A 20,524-nucleotide genomic window follows, 5' to 3' on the forward strand; every position below is an offset into this window, starting at 1 on the left:
TCCCTGGTCACTTATTAATACTTTCTTGATCTTGCCCATTAATGCCAAACTCCATCAGTGTGTGGTCCCCACCTAACGTGCAAGACCGCAGCATTAACAGAGCACGCTGTATTCAGATGACTAATAAAGCAGCAGGAGCAGCAGCAACACACAGTATTCTCGCTCAAAGATCATTACGACATCATCCTAACATCCCGTTATTGCTTTTGGGGATTATAGTTTTGACCTCACTCCAAGACCTCTTCCACCCCCATCAAACAAACCCACTTTAAAGCTATAACACACGTCTCCTTACATCTTTTCAAGCAGATTATTACTCCTTCCCTGTCCGCCCCCCCACCCGTTCCTGTAGCCTGTTCCACACACCAGGGTACTGCCCAGGGCTGAATATTCCAACACTAAGGACAATCTCAGACCAGGCACACAACTTCAAGTGATGTTCTGCTCTCGGCTTAGTGTTTCTGATTTAGATGTTTATCATGGGAAGTCCCATCTTTGGGGAAGTGTGTTAAGTTGGAAGAAACACTCATGTTCCCTTAGTAGTGACTTAGTTGGCCATTATAACATTTTTTATAATTAATAGGATTTTGCAGTCTAGCAAGGTTTGAAAAGTGTTTATAACAACTACTAAGCATTCTGTATAGTAAATGTTTGTTACTTTACCCAACTAGGTAATCTGAATTGTCCTTAAAATTGAAGCTAGTCTGTTCCATTTCACCATGGCAACCCCTTGAAATCCAAGTTTCTAATAGGTCATTGCCACTTTGGACTCTGAGCACTGTGGGTGGCCGTGCCTGGTAAAATGTGATTTCCGGGAAATGCTGGTCGTTCAGTGGCTTTGTTGAGTGAGTTCACTAATCACTGGACTAAGCTCCACACCAGGGTTTTGTTTTTGTTTTTTTTTTTGTTTTTTTTTTCGTCTGTTTTGTTGACTGATCTATCCCAGAGCACTCAAATGGAAGAATAGGATGATACTGGGTGCCTAGTAGATATCCAATAAATATTTGTCAAATGAATGAATGATCAAATTAACTTAACACATACCATTCTACATCCTATAAAAATATGTGAGGTTCTTGGTGCTGTTGGGTCTCGTTGGTCTTCATCACATCACTGGCATGTGTTGGCAGTAAAAATTGGGGGTCTGCATTTGTACAGTTCAGATTTATAGACTAAGCAGGATGGGCATTCCAGAGGTGTCTGCCTTCCAGAATTACATCTCAGAAACCAGAAGCCGGAATGCGGTCGTTTCTTACTACATTACCCAGGCAAGAATGAATTCATCATTTTCATCTCCCCATTTCTCATTAAGAGCCTAATGCCAGTATCTCGTCCAGAGCAGTGCCAAATTTCACATTTTGCTTAAGTAAGAATTGAATGTATGTTTGAACAGCAGACTGTGGGTCTCTGGCAGATTAACTTTTTGGAAATGGAAAAAATATATATTTAACTGACCTGCAGCCAGTTAGAAATAAATCCTCTGCATAGACTTGCCAAAATGTCACTTGGTTGTGAACAGGGCTCCTCATTTGTCCTGTGAGACCCTGCGTAGCAAATGTCAGGCCACCGCAGACTCTTCTGTCCCTCTCTTATTCTCTCAGGCAGCTGCATCTTTGATAAGGTGGTTTTGTGAAGAAATATAATTGTGTTCCTTTATTTGTGTTCTTGGCTACATTTTTACCTTGGTGAACTATCTGTAGGATGAGGAATTTTTTTTAATTTAGTTTCTAGCAACCATTTACTTGGTGTGTAACTGTGTTTCTGATTTCTTCCTAAGCTTTTAACCTATTGCTTCCTCTCAGTTAGCCCTGGTATTATATCACACATCAAGTTCTGTTCTTAACAGCAGCTGGAAACTTTAATCTACCTTCACCATGTTTAAAAATAAGTTCACAAATGCAATCTGGGTGGACAAATTTAATCATGATTTTCCTGTTGCTTAACACCTTGTGTATTTAGGTATACTTCCGATGGATGATTGATGTGTTTCCTTTTTTTAGTTCAGAATTTCCTGCAATTTAAAAAATACCCTGACTATAATATATATGATGTAAATGATACTCATTTCAACTAAGTGTTTCATTTTTGCTCCCCTAGAAAAACATACCTGTTGCTGAATATGTAAATAGGGTTGTCAGCTTAAAAACTGTCTCCTTTTTAAATTTCTTGAGTAATTGTTCTGCACTTAGAGTCCAAATCATCACCTTGGTCTCATTACCTCCATCACCCACTGCTGTCTGGCCGTCCTCACCAGGACCTCCTAGGCGTCCAGTTTATCACCACTCTTCCAGTATTGGTTGAATATTTAGCATCTTGATTTTGTTTGTTCTTGTTCTTACATAAAAATCAAATAGGGGGCACCTGGGTGGCTCAGTTACTTCAGCTCAGGTCATGCTCTCGCGATTCATGGGTTTGAGCCCCACGTCAAGTTCTGTGCTGACAGCTCAGAGCCTGGAGCCTGCTTCCAATACTCTGTCTCCCTCCCTCCCTCTCTCCCTCCCTGCTCCTCCCCTATGCGTGTTCTTTTCTCTCTCAAGGATAAATAAACAAAAAAATTTTTAAAACATGGAATTAAATCCCTACTACTGCTGGTTCTTCGGGGACAGTGGGTAGCAATGTATTGGGTAGCAGAGGGAGTCCCACCTGAGAATAGCTACATAGGACAGTCGATGTGATGAGTTGCCCATAAGGATCAACTCTCTGATGCTATTACTTTTAAATTTTTTTTTCAACGTTTTTATTTATTTTTGGGACAGAGAGAGACAGAGCATGAACGGGGGAGGGGCAGAGAGAGAGGGAGACACAGAATCGGAAACAGGCTCCAGGCTCCGAGCCATCAGCCCAGAGCCTGACGCGGGGCTCGAACTCACGGACCGCGAGATCGTGACCTGGCTGAAGTCGGACGCTTAACCGACTGCGCCACCCAGGCGCCCCTTGATGCTATTACTTTTAAAATCACATGTATGGTCCCACATTCACCACAGATTTTTTTTTAAGTTTCTTTATTTATTTTGAGTGACAGAGAAAGAGCACAAGCAGGAGAGGGGAAGAGAGAACCCCAAGCAGGCTCCATGCTGTCAGCACGGAGCCCCACTCGGCTGATCTGACGAACCGTGAGATCATGACAGCTGAAATCAAGAATCAGACGCTTAACCAACTGAGCCACCCAGGCGCCCCTCACCACATAATTTTTTATTCCTTGTTTTGAGGAATGACTAGCTCTATTGTTTGGGGATGATCAAGGTGGCCATTCCTTGTAGCTGGCAAGTGATGGAACATTGCTCACACTCTTCAACCCTCCCTAGCCCAGTGTCAGCTGTATCAGCTAACAGATGTCATTACTGAGGAAAAAAGTAACAGCTGGGAGTGCTGCTCCCCAGAGTGGGCTGAGCACTCTGGGCAGAGGGTGGCGAGTATCTTCAGCACTGCTCTCGATTAAAGCCATAGGTCATTGATTGTTCTCTATTTACCACCGTAGCTGCCCTTCACCCTCACACAAAGCATAAAGCTTAAGGAGGCAGTTAAGCTGCCCATCTTCTTACCCCTTTTCCTGCTAGAGGCAGTCTTCCGAGTATACCCAATACCATAGTTTTTTTAGGTGGTTTAAAATTTTTTTTAACGTTTCTTTATTATTGAGAGACAGAGCACAAGTGAGGGAGGGGCAGAGAGAGAGAGAGAGAGAGAGAGAGACACACACAGAATCCGAAGCAGGCTCCAGGCTCTGAGCTGTCAGCACAGAGCCCAATGTGGGGCTTGAACTCACAAACTGCGAGATCATGACCTGAGCCAAAGTTGGACGCTTAACCTACTGAGCCACCCAGGCACCCCTAGGTGGTTTTAAACATGCTCATTCAGTCAAGAATTTTACATGTGGGTTTCTAAAGTCATCATTGAATATAAACTAAATCTGCTCCGTCACTGTCTTCTCCAGCAGTATGTTTCTTTCTCCTTATGTTAACAAGGGGAAACCTTCATCTGAGGAAGAAAGTATTTTGTTTTCTTTTTTTCCCTTAAAGCAGGAAATAAGATGTAGAAGCATCAACAACAAAGTAATCCTCAGAGCAGCTTCACCTTTCCACAGCTTTAACTGGGACTAGCTATCAAGTTTTTGAATAGTTGAGGTGTCTAAAAAATCGTAGCTGAAAGGCACTAAGATAAAAAGATGATGGTATTGTATTTTGGGTCATATCAGCCCTAATTTTTCTAAAATGGTCATGCTGGAGAACATGGAGGGCTTTTTGATAGTGTTGCACTTCCTCTCTTGGCTCACTGTTCAGGTCCCCAAGGAGATCGCCATACAGGCCTCATGACTGCCTTGCAGGAGCAAAAATACCTTTTAGGCAAGATAGAAGCCACACTGGTGACAGCTCTTTGATGTAGGGGAGAGGACCCCATATGTGAGGGGCACCAATTTTGTCTCTTAGATCCTGATTTTTATTTTTAAGTACCTGCCTTAAAACAGTAAGTCTGTTTTAAGATGGTGGATATCTGGGAGGCAGCATGCACTGTGGTTACGCATACAAGTTCTGGTGAGCCAACCTGCCTTGTTCAGATCCTGTCTCAGCCCCTTCCAAGCTGTGTCATTTTGAGCAAGGTACTTCCTCTCTCTGTGCCTCAGTTCCCTCTGTAAAACGGGGCGGATGCTAGTTCCAACCTCAGAGGGTGACTATGAGGCTTCTAAGCATAGAGCATGATATGTATAGATACATATAGAGCATGGTAAGTCTCAGTAAATATGTTATCATTAACTATTAATAGTTTTATTTATCCAAAAGTAACAATTTCACTGTTGTCGTTGGCAGAATTCTTCAAAGTCAAAATGCAGAACTGCCAACCCAAGGACTTGGGCCACCAGTGGTCATTATAAGTCAGTGAAATTAAAATCTTTAATTTAGAGGAACGCAGAAAGACATGATTATTTGGGGGTTATTTGGAAGTGTCACTATTCCCTGGGTGACTTTATACAGACTGATCTTTGATTGTGAAAACATCAGGACCTCCCCTAAAGGGGGTTACCCTCTGCCATGCCACCCTAGGATCTGATTGGAATTCCTGGGACCATCTCCTTAATGGTCTCTTTTATTAAATGATTGGACAGCCATGAACAAGGCACATCAGTAAAAGAGAGTGATCATTTACCTTTCACCTTGGAAATAGCATATCTTCATTTTTCTCATAAATGCTCTACAACCTTCCATAGTTAACTCTGCTGCCGTAGACGTTTCTATGAAGAGGAGTGATGCTATTACCAAGTTTACATCCTTGCCCTTCTCACAGCTGGCTAATGTAAGTCTGCTAATCCTCTCCTTAACACCCTAAAAGTACAGGATTACGATAAATCTGGCAAAGGGGAAGGGGCCACAGGAGGGCAGGGGAGGGGAGGGAGGGCGTTAGTCTAGCCCGGAGCTGCATTGTCCTTGCTTGTTCCCTGGTTTTATGAATCAGGAATCAACTTCAGTTGCAACTTGCAGCTTATCACTCAATTTCTTCCATTGGGTAGGAAAAGCCAGATCTTTCCAGAGTTAATGAGATCTTCTTGCTGCCTTAAATAGCTTTGGAATAAGCAGCACTGCCTCGTTCTCTCTGAGGCTACGCATACAGCCCACAGTCTTGTTTGCCCTTTCACTGCTGTCAAACATTCTTCTGATTTTTATTCCTCAGTGCATTATTGATGATCATCCCCAAGTCAGCATCTCTTTCCTGGCTCCTCTTCTAGATTTTGATTGCCTGTGACTCCTCTTGGTCCTCGATCTCATTACTGCACATGCCATGAGCCCCTTTTCCATATCCTTCTACGAACAGCTCCCTTCCCTAAGATAGTCAACCACTTTGTTTTCATGGATGGCAAACTACCTGTGCCTCATAATGACCACACGTTGTTCCTTTCTTGTCTATTCCCTGGCCAGAAGTTCTTTATTCCGCATAAACATCTATTCCACTTATTTTTTATCTGCTACCTGTAGAAAAAAGACTAAGTCCACTTGTGCTCAGGCGTCTAAAGGCTGAAATACAGCAAATTGGTATCTTCTCTATTAGGGAGGGAATGGAAATCTGAAATTCAAATAGTTTTATTGTGTTGAATGCACTTGCAAGGAACTTGTGATATCTGACCCCTTTATAAGTACAGAACATTTCTGAAAGTTTGGTAATCTTCTCATTCAGAAAGTCTAGTATTGTTGCAAGGACCAAAGCAAAAATTATAGTAGTTGTTCCCTGGATTGCCTTGGTTGCTATTTTTAAGCATAAGAATGAATTGATTCCCCGCACCACCCAGTCCTTGGGGACCCAGCACATCCTCACTGCAGACTCTCTTATTTCTCCTGCCATTCTCCTAATAACTTCTGACAATGACAACAAAAAATACCTTTTTCATAATTACCTAGACTGTGTCTGGCCTGAGGGGCAAGGCTCTTAAAGTATACATTTAAGATGGCCTCTGCTTTCCCCTTCCAAATAGGGGATTAGGACTGGAATTCCTAATAATTCAGTTTATTGTGCGGGGTGATGGTGCTGGCCAAGGCACATGCAACTGGTGAGTTCCAATCTAGAGAAATAGTAGCAGCAGAAAGACTTAGAGAAGCTATGACTGTGGACACTGTGATCTAAATTTTTGGCATACTCTATGTTTCCTTCCATCTCAATATACTGCGTTTTATTTAATGAATAATCTAGAAGTGCAGATCCATCATAGCAGTGAATCTTGGGCTGCTAAGAGTTCAAAGGTAAGGTTGTTTGAAAGTTATTGAATTTCTAGGATATTTATTTCTTGAAAATACCTTCTTATGACATGTAGTAGGTGCTGAATTACTATTTTGATACCCTAAAGCATGTAAGTTAGTATTTACTATTTGTTAAAAGTTTCTATTTATTTTGAGAGAAAGAGAACATGAGCGGGGGAGGGGCAGAGAGGGACAGAGAAAATCCCAAGCAGGCTCTGCACTGTCAGCGCACAGCCTGATGTGGGGCTCGAACCCACAAACCATGAGATTATGGCCTGAGCCGAAATTAAGAGTCAGATGGTTAACCAACAGAGTCACCCAGGTGCCCCTAGTGTTTACTATTGATAGTAATGCCTATGTGGAGTCTTGGAGGCTGTGTTTTACTATTTAGGGAACTGCTTTTCCCCCTAAATTCATGTCACATATCCACCAAGACTTCAGTAAGGCTAGTGGTTTCATTAAGATGCCCTGGCAGGTGATAAAGTTGTAACAGGGTGCACTGTGGAAATGGGTCATGAAGAGATGGAAACTTCTTCCATAGACATTCTCAGATGTAAGATAAACAACTTCCTCGGGTCTTAAATGATGTGCAGATAGTTGTTCCTGAAGAAGAAAGGCTGCAGTCAGGAGCCCCCAGATTCCCTTCTAACCTCAAGACACATTATAAGCTGCTTCTCCACTGCTGACTTTATTCATACAGCTTTGGTAAAACAAATGTACAAACAAAAAAATCAATTTGGAAGTTCTTTCACTGAAGTTGTTTTTTTCCAGTGTCGTTTTTATCTTCTTTGCGATAGTGGCTCTTCTTCTCCATTACCCTGGTGGGAAGAGAACAATGTCAGGAGAGAAAAATGAATTCGCTGATACGAGGTTTCTTATCTGTTCAATTAGGGTAACTAATATAGTAAGATACAGTGATTTCTTCATTAACGAATCATCTGGGGAAAAGAGCTCCTCTATACAAGGTTAGTTGCGTAAAGCCCACACCCCGTGCACCACGGCATCTTAGAATAGCTGAGGCTGCCTGCATGAGAGTACACAAGTCAGGTATTTTAACTCCTCCTTTAATGTGTCTTTACCCAGGCAATGTACTGTAGTAATATTTTTTTCACATTCTGCATGAAAATGTCATTTTACATGGGCAGTAACTACAAATACTGATTGTACACATATAAAGCTTTGCATTTTAGGGGCGCCTGGGTGGCTCAGTCAGTTAAGCAACCGACTTCAGCTCAGGTCATGATCTCACAGTTTGTGGGTTCGAGCCCCAAATCAGGCTCTGTGCTGACAGCTCGGAGCCTGGAGCCTGCTTCGGATTTTGTGTCTCTCTCTCTCTGTCTCTGCCCCTCCCCAACTTATACTCTGTCTCTCTCTCTCTTTCTCAAAAATAAATAAAACATTAAAAAAATTTTTAAATCTTTGCATTTTAAAACATAACAAGTCATATTTAATGATATGTTCAGTTCTAATCAGCATCTCATATGACTGTTAAAATACTTTGGCTTTTCTAAAGCCAAACCAGAATTTTAGATTTCTTTCTCCACGAACTTTCAACAACAATGATCATGTTTTTCAGTGTGTATAGTCAACATCACTAACTGGTATAATACTTTAAACCCGTTTCCTGGGTGGTAAAGCTCATCCTCTTTGGTGGACAAGGCCCCGATGATCAGCCTCTACCAACTTCCTCACCTGTATCTCCCGTGGTCCCTCTGTTCTAGGCTCGCTGCTGCATGCTGGACCCTCCGTGGTGCTCTCAGACTTGCTCTGCTCCCGTCTTTCACATGCTCTTTCTCTACCTGGAACATTCCCATTCAGCTGACAAACCCCTACTCTTCTTTCTAGATGTGGATTAAGTATCACTCTAACTGGAGTCCTACCCAGAACCACCCTCCAGGCCTTTGCTGTACTTAAACCTTATTCCTACCCTGCCAACAACATTGTGGGATCTTGCTGTCATCATCGGGTTATGAATCTGCCCACACACCAGGCAAGGCAAGGTGCACATTACTTGTGTTTGTATCTCCCCAACATCTATGGTAACACCAGCTTATGGTACACACTTTTGTAGGAATTTGTTTAATAACTAAACATGCACACGTATTAGAACACACACCTGCTTTCAAAAGTCAAGGGTCTTAATAAGCAACAGCTTTTCTTGTACATACCATCCCCTTTCCCCATATCCCTAGCCATTGGCCCACAACACAGAGGGCCCAAGTTCTCTGCAGTCTCCTCATGGCTACTTTCTCATGATAAAACATACATGTGAAGGATCTTTGAATCAGTGCTACTGCCCAACCCCCTTTGAGACTCCTGGAGGGTTAGAAACAGCAGAGTCCAGGAGGCTTTGAGTTTTCATGTTGGGATGAAATCAGGAAGGTAGAAGAACATAGTTTAAATCCCATATTATAATTTAGGGAGAGGAGACCCAGGGCATGTTGTCAGGGTCGAAGGGGTAATCTTACGTGAATGAGTGCTACATACTCAGCTTCCGACCTCTGGAGACCTAGTGCAGACGGGAGGGATAAAGGGGTCTCAGGTTCAAGGTACTGTACTGAGAAAGTACACTTGAATGCCTGTATTCTTCATAGGTTTCATTGAATTTTAGGGACAAAGAGAGGCTGCACTCCTTCCTTCTGCAATAAGGAAGAGTAATTTCACCTCCACTAGTTTCTAATTGCCTAAAATTTCTTTACCATGAAATCTATCCTTCTATCCATAATGAGAGATCAAGGCTCAAATTTAATTGCAGATTCCTTGGAAGAGTTAACATTAACATCCTTGGCAAAATGTGCTGCCAGTTTATTCTCATTCATGTGTTCTATAATTATTTATGTGTACCTTCTGTGAGCCATGCCCTGTCCTGGGTATTGGGTGTACAACACTGAGCTAAAAGACCTTGTCTCTGTCTTTCTGCTACCTTGGTCAGTTGGAGAGGGGGAGGAGTTTTTCAAGCATTTAACAAGGTCGAGGAGGTTACACCTCTGGCATGGGGTGGGTAACATAAAATGGAAGCCAGAGGTCTGAAAAGACAAGCCTTACATTGCTCCAATCAGCTCTAGTTTTTCTCATCTTTGTTGGGGGGTAAATATCAACTTCTGAAAAACTACTTTCTAGTCCTGTTAACCAGGTACTTGGAGATCTCTCCTTTGTTAATTTATTTAGCACCTACTGAGTGCTAGGCTCAGTGTTGGGTACTGGCTGGGAATCTGGAAGTGACAGGCTGGGGGGGGTCTATTTTCCAGGAGCCTCAGTCTAGATGCTTGGGAAGTAGGATGACCATACCGATTTATCATGTAAACCAGGACATTTTTGAGAGTGTAAGATGAAATCTATCCCTGAAAGGGTGATATGTAAACATACCTCCTGCATTTGTGCCTGGCAAGTCATTTCCTTCTGGAAACAGCCTTTGAAAAGTAACTGCTAGCTCTTGACAGAGGTTCTTATGCTTTGTCAGGCAACTTGTGTCTCTCGGCATTCTTGGGAGTCAGTGACCTAACTACAGCCCCTGGATGGGTGGTAAACTTTGACAGACGCTGTGCGTAGGTTCCGTGGCTTTATGGAAAATGAAAATCAGGACCTCATTTTTTATTAAACATGTACTTTTTAAAAGCTTATTTTGGTGTCAAAATAGTTTAACGCAAAATTTACAAAAGATTACGAAATAAGAAAACACGTAGTTGTAGGGGCGCCTGGGTGGCTCAGTCGGCTGAGCGTCCGACTTCGGCTCAGGTCATGATCTCGCAGTTCATGGGTTCGAGCCCCGCATCAGGCTCTGTGCTGACAGCTCAGAGCCTGGAACCTGTTTCATATTCTGTGTCTCCCTCTCTCTCTCTGACCCACCCCTGTTCATGCTCTGTCTCTCTCTGTCTCAAAAATCAATAAACATTAAAAAAATTTTTTTTAAAAATACATAGTTGTAGACTGATCCCATCAACACATCTCAGAACCAGTATAATAGGAATTTCAAACTGTCCTCTCTTTGGTCTATGTCAGCCTTTAATTTCTGCACATATTTCATGGTCCCTAACCTCTGATTTTATAATGACTCTACCAGCTGTGCTTTTTCTGCATTTTACAGGCTGCCCAGTGGACCTTAGCACAACTAGCTGGTGTCTCAGAGTTCTGACAGGGGCATCAGATTGACTCTTCCTCCTACTGCCACCATTATCAGAGCAGTGAGCTGTCCCTAGCCACTCCCTTTATGTTATCAGCAAGCTCCACATGCTGTCATTCAAAGAGAGGTGTAGTTACCTCGCATTGGGAAAGGAGAATTGGGCAGGGGGGTAAGGGTGAGGATTATGGAGATGGTCTTTCAGATTTAATCGTGCATAAAAGTGAGGCCTTTGTTCAATGTAATTAATGTCTCACATTTACTAGATAAGATCAAAGCTGCAGGTACAAAGTCTGCTAAACTCATGCCAGCTTATTTTCATGCAACAATTAACAATGATTTGTTAAAAATTAAAAACACAGAACAAATGTTAAATTGAATATGACACTTTGACAAGAAGCTTCTTTATGAAGTTCTGTATTTAACTTTCTTTCATAAGCTCTTTTCCACATTCCTACTATTCATCTTTTATTCTGCCATTGATTGTGAAGTTTCTGCAGAAAGTGCCATTTAAATATCTTACCTGTGGTTGGAGATACTGTGTAACACCAGTTTTCTTAGACTTGATCCAAACCAATCTATCAAGAATGGTGGAGGAAGGAAGGGACAGGTTAGTATTATTTTAGGAACAGTCCAGAGTAGTCCTATTCAGCGTGATCCATGTACTGGCTTGTGCCACGATATCAAGCACATTGTGAAGTTCAACTGTCATTTTTTCTTGAGGGGCTTGGGGAATGGGGATAACAAGACTTTATCAATGAAGGAAGCAGTGATTAATTTACGTTCTGGTGCACACTCCATACCTCATGTGGACTGGTGAACATTTTGGCAGCTGACTACTTTGAATTTCACTGGTCTGAGGCACAGGGAAGGTGATTTTCCAAAGTTTATTTTATGTATTATAAATAGCATTAGATTGCAGGTCCTTTATTCTTTGAGCAGAGTCCTAGAGTGAGGTCCCAGTCAACCCTTGAATAGATTTGATTTCTTATTATTAAAGAAGTGAATTGTTCTACCTTGGTCTGTACCTCTCACGGGCTACTAAACCCTTACTTCCAATGCCTTGGATATATACCACAAAGAAGAAAATAACTCAAGAAATGAAGATAAAATAGATGTCCTCCTCTGGGACGGTGCACATCACGTAAACGGAAGCCCAGCTCTCTTCCTGTGTGTAGGCTGGCCACATGTGTGAGAAACCTGTGTGTCTGGAAGGCAGGCCACCGCATGCCAGGCTAGGAGTCTTCAGGTTTCTCCCAGTTTGTGCTTATGCCAGATGGCTCTGCCTCAGTTGGCTGCATTGGCCCATAATTTAAGTAGCATTCCTCTTGTCGGTGTGTTTACTGTCTCATTAATTTTAACTTTTCCAAAGCTTTTCCCAGCCCAGAAGCCACCAGGCTAAATCTCAAGCTGTGTGTGTTTGATTAATACGTGACTATTGGAAAACCTGGTTATAAACAAATCAAGATAGGGACACATGGGTGGCTCAGTCGGTTAAGTGTCCGACTTCAGCTCAGGTCATGATCTCGTGGTCTGAGTTCTAGCCCCGCGTCGGGCTCTGTGCTGACAGCTCAGAGCCTGGAGCCTGCTTCCGATTCTGTGTCTCCCTTTCCCTCTGCCCCTTCCCTGCTCGTGCTCCTTCTCCCTCCCTCCCTCCCTCTCTCTCTCTCTCAAAAATAAACATAAAAAAAAAATCAAGATGAAGCAAAAATGATGATAAGAACAAGTTGATTCTGTGAATTGTTTCATTTCCCTTTGGTGTATTTCCTCTGACTGATTAGAACTTTTCTAGAATTTTAATGATTTGACAAGGTCGTAAAGACAGGTTAAAGCTTATTTCTATAAGTGTTTTTGTTTTCAATCAAGTGAGGATAGGCATTGAAGAAGACACACGTTGTTTTTAGTCTTCTACATACAACGGAGAACAGCTGTCCTGTTTTCTCCCTTTGTAGTACGTGCTGCACGGAAGTCTTCTTTCAACCATGTTTGAGAGATTGTCATTAAAATTCCAGAGTATGTCTTACCTTATATACACAGAGTCTTGTTAATATTTTTTAGAGTGTGCTGGTGGGTGTGAGACTTCTCTCTTGGAATCTAGACATCTAGCATAATTAAATAGGACCTCTTGTTGTAAATGGTGAAGACCTGGACAGGTTTTTCTTTTTACCTCTAAAAATCAAAGTTGGGTGGATTTCCCGTGTCTTACCTTGTCTGCCTTCCATGATATGATCATTTCCTTCTCTTCTTTAATTCTACTCAAACTTATGATCTACACGTTTAAAAATCTCTAGTAGGGCTGAGGTTTCTGAACTCTATAGATAGGAAGCTTCCAAGATGTAGACTGATGTTGTTCAAGCTGTAGCTGAGACGTCTATAGTTGTGTTTTTTTTATCATTTATTAGATGAACCAGGAGATCTGAAAAGCTTACATCTTGGATGAAGAAATACCTGTAGTTCCTTAGCAAAGATTTTTTGTTCTTTTTAGAAAAAGCCTTCTGCTTAACAGAGAAAAATCACACCTGCATTTATAGAAACCCTTAATTATTAGAAAGTGACTTTAAAAAAGACTACACAAAATAGGCACCTGGAAGGACACAAGGAAATGTAAATTAAAATTACAATCAAGTGTTGGCAAGTGTGTGAGAAACTGGAACCCCCTCACACTGCTTGTAGGAATGTAAAAATGATACACTTGCCATAGAAAACATTTCAGTAATTTCTTAAAAGAGCCAGCCATTCTGTTCCTAGGTATCTACCCAAGTGGAAGGACAATGCGTGTCTATACAAAGATTTATACATGAATGCTGATAACTGCTTTATTTGTAACAACAAAACCTGGAAACAACCCAGATGTCTATCAAGAGAAGAATATGTAACCAAACTATGGTATATCCATACAAGAGAATATTCCTTTTTTACTTTAAAAAGGAATGAATTATGGTGTATCAAAAAAAAAATCAAACGAGATAAGTATACACCGTATGTCTTCATTTGTATAAAATTTTAGAAAATGTAAGTTATAGTGACAACAAACAAATCAGTGGTTTCCTGGATAGAGTGGAAGAGAGCAGTGGGGAGGGGAAAGTGGAGGGAATTACAGAGGATCTGACAAAATGTTTGCGTATTTGGCATATGCTCATTATATTGTTTGTAGTAATGGTTTCATTGGTGTATACATGTATCAGAACTTACCACATTGGGGATGTCAGCGTGACTTAGTTAAGCGTCTGTTGGTTTCCGCTCAGGTCATGATCTCATGGTTCCTGAGTTTGAGCCCCGCATCACTTAGGATACTCTCTCTCTCCCCCTCTGTCTTTATTCCTCCCCTGCTCACGTACACACACTCTCTCTCATAAAAGATGAGTAAATAAACTTAAAGAACTTACTAAATTGTATGCTTTAAATATGTACAGTTTATTATATGGCAGTTGAACTTCAGTAAGTCTGTTATAAAAATAAAGGCCCACCTCTAAGTTGCTTACATTAATATGAGATGTTAGTAAGCATTTGGGACAGCAATTTAAGGTTATCCAGGACAGGACCCCATTCAGTATCTGGTGATAGCCACACACTCTCTCCCGGGAAACGTGCGTACAAACTTTTACCTCCGAGTTAGAGGGTTTGAAGACTAAAAACTTCAGGTTAAGTCACCTATTTTTGAAGAACCCAAGCACGTTTTAACAGCTGTGTCTCCCAAAGCAGTAATCCTCTTTGTTTTTCCAAAGCAAATAAATTCTTACCTTCATCTCAGGTGAACGTTGGATATGCTTGGCAAGCCTGACTTTCAAGTTGAGCCATTCTTCACACAGTATTTTTAGTTTTTTACTTTCTTCATCTTCATGCTAAAGAGGAGTTAAGCTCTAAACATACTGGTATGCCATCTCCACCAGCTAAATAAAGCTACAGTTTCATTGTTTATACCACTTCACTGCTTTCAAAATGAGCAATCGTAACATAATGATTATTGGACCCTTCCATTACCACACTGTGGTCCAGTTCATACAAATCTACCTTAAACACAGTACAGGAAATTCAGGACCAACATATTAATTTTATGATTAAGGTTATTTATTTTGAGAGAGAGAAAACAGAATGTGGGAGGAGGGAGGGGCAGAGAGAGAATCCCAAACAGGCTCCGTGCTGTCAGTGTGGAGTGGGACACAGGGCTGGAACCCAGGAACCGTGAGATCATGACCTGAGCCGAAACCCAGAGTTGGACGCTCAACCACCTGAGCCACCCAGGCACCCCTATGATTATATTTTAAAGGACAGATTCAATACCTGTCAGTTTAGCCATTCCAAACTGTTTCAGATTTTCTCATTATGCCAAGATAATACTAAAGAACTGGAATTTCCCTGAGCCATAAGGAGAATGGCAAGCGAATTTATTGTTTTTTTTATTTCCCATCATTCCTTTTAGATACAAATAATGCTAATACTCAAATCTTTTTGAAATTTTTGTCTCAAAGGCTGGTTGCTTATGGTACCTGTAACATTCCTAAAATCTCTTCTGACTACTGCTTTTTCTCACCATCTAACTAATCTAGCTTGGTGAAATACAGGGAAATGGTATATAATATACTCGATTTCCCCTTTTCCTCTAATATTGTATTTATCATTTGCACTTTCTTTTTTAATATGTCAGAATGGCCAGTGTCTGATTAATTCTAGTATAGTTAACATACAGTGTTATATTAGTTTCAGGTGTACACTATAGTGATTCAACACTTCCATACAACACCTGGTGCTCATCACAAGTCACTCCTTAATCCCCATCACCTGTTTCATCCCTCCCACCCACCCCCACTTCCCCTCTGGTAACCAGCCATCAGTTTGTTCTCTATAGATAAGAGTCTGTTTCTTGGTTTCTCTCTCTCTCTCTCTATTTTTTCCTATGCTTATTTGTTTTGTTCTTAAATCCCACATATGAATGAAAGCATATGCATTTGTCTTTCTCTAATTTCACTTAGCATTATATTCTGTAGCGCCATCCATGTTGTTGCAAATGACAAGATTTCATTCTTTTTATGGCTGAGGAATATTCTATTGTATATGTATACCACAGCTTCTTTATCCATTCATTAATCAATGGATGCTTGGGCTGCTTGCATTGTACATAATGTTGCCATAAACATCGGGGTGCATGTATTCCTTTGAATTAATGTTTTTGTATTCTTTGGGTAAATACCCAGTAGGGTGATTACTAGAATCATAGGGTAGTTCTATTTTTAACTTTATAAGGACCCTCCATACTGTTTTCCACAGCGGCTGCACCAGTTGGCATTCCCACCAGCAGTGCAAGAGGGTTCCCATTTCTCCACATCCTTGCCAACACCTACTGTTTCTTGTGTTTTTGATTTCAGTCATCCTGACAGGTGTGATGTAATATCTTATTGTGGTTTTGATTTGCATTTCCCTGATGATGAGTGATGATGAACATCTTTTCATTTGTCTTTTGGCCTCCTGGATGTCTTCTTTGGAGAAATGTCTGTTCAATGTCTTCTGCCCATTTTTCATTTGGTTATTTGGGTTTTGGGTGTTGAGTTGTATAAGTTCTTTATATATTTTGGATACCAAGCCTTTATCAGATATATCATTTGCAAATACTTTCTCCCATTCAGTAGGTTGCCTTTTAGTTTTGTTGTTTCCTTCACTATGCAAAACCTTTTTATTTTGACATAGTCCCAGTAGTTTATTTTTGCTTTTATTTCTCTTGCTTTAGGAGACATATCTAGAAAAATGTTAAAGCCAATATCAGAAATATTACTGCTTGTGTCATCTTCTAGGATTTTTATGGTCTCAGATCTCCCATCTAGATCTTCCGTCCATTTTTTAAAAAATGTTTATTACTTTTGAGTGAGAGAGTGTGTGCATGCATGCTCGTGAGTGGGGAAGGGGCAGAGAGAGAGGGAGACAGAGGAACCAAAGTGGCGTTTATGCTGACATCAGGAAGCCCAATGTGGGGCTCCAAATCACAAACCATGAGATCATGACCTGAACTGAAGTCAGATGCTTAGCCAAATGAGCCTCCCAGGCTCCCCAGTCTTTAATCTATTTTTCAGAAAGTGGTCCAGCATGTAGCTGACCAGTTTTTTCAACACCATTTGTTGAAGAGACTGTCTTTTTCCCAGTGGATATTCTTTCCTGCTTTGTCGAAGATTACTTGACCATATAATTTTAGGTTTATTTCTGGGTTCTCTGTTCATTAATCTACATATCTATTTTTGTGCCAGGACCATACTGTTTTTATTACTACAGCTTTATAATATAACTTGAAGTCTGGAACTGTGATACCTCCAGCTTGGCTTTTCTTTTGAAAAAGTGTTTTTGGCTATTCGGGGTCTTTTGTGGTCCCATATAAATTTTAGGGTTTTTTTGTTCTCATTCTGTGAAAAATACTGTTGACATTTTGATAGGGATTGCATTAAATCTGTACATTGCTTTGCGTAGGGTAGACATTTTAACAATGTTTACTTCCAGTCCAGTCCATGAATGCATGGAATATCTCTCCATTTCTTTGTGTCACATTCAATTTATTTCATCAGTGTTTTATAGTTTTCAGAGCACAGGTCTTTTACCTCTTTTGTTAGGTTTATTCCTAGGCATCTTATTATTTTTGGTGCAGCTGTAAATGGGATTTTTTTTTTCAATTTTCCTCTTTCTGCTGCTTCATTGTTAGTGTATAGAAATGCAACAGATTTCTGCACATTGATTTTGTGTCCGGTGATTTCCCTAAATTCATTTATCAGTTCTGCAGTTTTTTGGGGAGTCTTTTGGGTTTTCTATACATAGTATCCTGTCATCTGCAAATAGTGGAAGTTTTCCTTCTTCCTTACCAGGTTGGGTACCTTTTATTTCTTCTTCTTGTCTGATTGCTGTGGTTAGGAATTCCAGCACTGTGTTGAATAAAAGTGGTGAGAGTGGGGTCCTTCTCTTGTTCCTGACCTTAGGGGTAATGCTCTCAGTTTTTCCCCATCGAGGATAAATTTCACTGTGGGTCTTTCATGTATCACCTTTATTATGTTGAGGTATATTCCCTCTAAACCTACTTTGCTGAAAGCGATTATCATGAATGAATGATGTACTTTGGTCAAATGCTTTTTCTTTGTCTATTGAAATGATCATACAGTTTTTATCCTTTCTCTTATTGACGTGATGTATCATGTTGACTGATTAGTGAATATTGAGCCACTCTTCCATCTTGAGGATAAATTGCATTTGATCATGGTGAATGTTTGTTTTTGTTGTTTTTTTTTTTAATTGTTGGATTTGGTTTGCTAGTATTTTGTTGAGGATTTTTGCATTGATGTCCATGAGAGTTATTGGCCTGTAATTCTCTTCTTTTGTAGTATCTTTATCTCATTTTGGTATCAGGGTGATATTGAATTCATAGAATGAATTTGGAAGCTTCCTTCTATTTTTTGGAATAGTTTGAGAAGAAAAAGTATTAAGTCTTCTTTAAATTTTTGGTAGAATTCACTGGTGAAGTTGTCTCATCCTGGACTTTGGTTTATTGGGAGGTTTTTGATTGCTGATTTAATCTCACTGCTGGTAATCAGTCTGTTCAATTTTTTGTTTCCTCCTGCTTTATTTTTGGTATTTTATATGTTTCTAGGAATTTATCCATTTCTAGTAGGTTGTCCAATTTGTGGGCATATACTATTTCATAATGTTCTCTTAGAATTGTATTTCTGTGGTATTATTATTTCTCCTTTTTCAATAGTGGTTTTGTTTATTTGAATCCTTTCTCTCTCTCACTCTCTCTTATTTTTTTTTTTTGATGACTCAGTCTAGCAGTTTATCAATCTCGTTGATGTTTTCAAAGAATCAGCTCCTGATTTCGTCAATCTGTTCTATTGTTTTTGTTTTTGTTTTGTTTTTGTTGTTGCTGTTTCTATATCATTTATTTGTGTTTTTTTTCTATTTTTTCCTTCCTTCTGCTAGTTTTAAGTTTTGTTTGTTGTTCTTTTTCTTGCACCGTTAGGTATAAGGTTAGGTTGTTTGTTTGTTTTTTTAATATTAAATCTGTTGTCAAATTGACAATAAATTTATTGTCAAATTGGTTTGTATACAACACCCAGTGCTCATCCCAACAGGTGGCCTCCTCACTGCGCATCACCCACCCTCCCCTCCCTCCTACCCCTCATTAACCCTCAGTTTATTCACAGTTTTTAAGAGTCTCTTATGGTTTGGCTCTCTCCCTCTCTAACCTTTTTTTTTTTTTCCTTCCCCTCCCCCATGGTCTTCTGTTAAGTTTCTCAGGATCCACATAAGAGTGAAAATATATGGTATCTGTCTTTCTCTGTATGACTTATTTCACTTAGCATAACATTCTCCAGTTCCATCCATGTTGCAGCAAAAGGCCATACTTCATTTTTTCTCATTGCCAAGTAGTATTCAATTGTGTATATAAACCACAATTTCTTTATCCATTTATCAGTTGATGGACATTTAGGCACTTCCCCTGATTTGACTGTTGTTGAAAGTGCTGCTATAAACATTGGGGTACGAGTGCCCCTATGCATCAGCACTCCTGTATCCCTGGGGTAAATTCCTAGCAGTGCTCTTACTGGGTCATAGGATAGATCTATTTTTAATTTTTTGAGGAACCTCCACACTGTTTTCCAGAGTGGCTGCACCAGTTTGCATTCCCACCAACAGTGCAAGAGGGTTCCCGTTTCTCCACATCCTTTCCAGCATCTATAGTCTCCTGATTTGTTCATTTTAGCCACTCTGACTGGCATGAGGTGGTATCTCAGTGTGGTTTTGATTTGTATTTCCCTGATGAGGAGTGATGTTGAGCAGCTTTTCATGTGCCTGTTGGCCATCTGGATGACTTGTTTAGAGAAGTGTCTATTCATGTTTTCTGCTTATTTCTTCACTGGATTATTTGTTTTTCAGGTGTGGAGTTTGGTGAGTTCTTTATAGATTTTGGATACTAGCCCTTTGTCCGATATGTCATTTGCAAATATCTTTTCCCATTCTGTTGGTTGCCTTTTAGTTTTGTTGATTGTTTCCTGTGCAGTGCAGAAGCTTTTTATCTTCATGAGGTCCCAGTAGTGCATTTTTTGCTTTTAATTCCCTCGCCTTTGGAGATGTGTCAAGTAAGAAATGTCTGCGGCTGAGGTCAGAGAGGTTTTTTCCTGCTTTCTCCTCTAGGGTTTTGATGGTTTCCTGTCTCACATTCAGGTCCTTTATCCATTTTGAGTTTATTTTTGTGAATGGTGTAGGAAAGTGGTCTACTTTCATTGTTCTGCATGTTGCTGTCCCGTTCTCCCAGCACCATTTGTTAAAGAGACTGTCTTTTTTCCATTGGGTATTCTTTCCTGCTTTGTCAAAGATTAGTTGGCCATACTTTTGTGGGTCCAATTCTGGAGTCTCTATTCTATTCCATTGGTCTATGTGTCTGTTTTTGTGCCAGTACCATGCTGTCTTGATGATTACAGCTTTGTAGTAGAGGCTAAAGTCTGGGATTGTGATGGCCTCCCGCTTTGGTCTTCTTCAATATCACTTTGGCTATTCGGGGTCTTTTGTGGTTCCATACAAATTTTAGGATTGCTTGTTCTAGTTTTGAGAAGAATGCTGGTGCAATTTTGATTGGGATTGCATTGAATGTGTAGATTGCTTTGGGTAGTATTAACATTTTAACAATATTTATTCTTCCAGTCCATGAGCACAGAATGTTTTT

General features: G+C 40.4%; 1 protein-coding gene across 2 annotated transcripts in view; it reads left to right on the forward strand.

Moving 5' to 3' along the window:
• STK39 (serine/threonine kinase 39) overlaps positions 1–20,524 on the forward strand; it is a 313,878-nt gene that overhangs the window by 266,995 nt on the left and 26,359 nt on the right. The gene's annotated exons all lie outside the window — the stretch shown is intronic.

The sequence above is a fragment of the Lynx rufus genome, unplaced genomic scaffold (genome assembly GCF_022079265.1).
Source record: "Lynx rufus isolate CCGP_SWC_20201006 ecotype Redwood Valley unplaced genomic scaffold, mLynRuf1.p SCAF_2, whole genome shotgun sequence".
In the NCBI taxonomy this organism is placed as follows: Eukaryota; Metazoa; Chordata; class Mammalia; order Carnivora; family Felidae; genus Lynx; species Lynx rufus.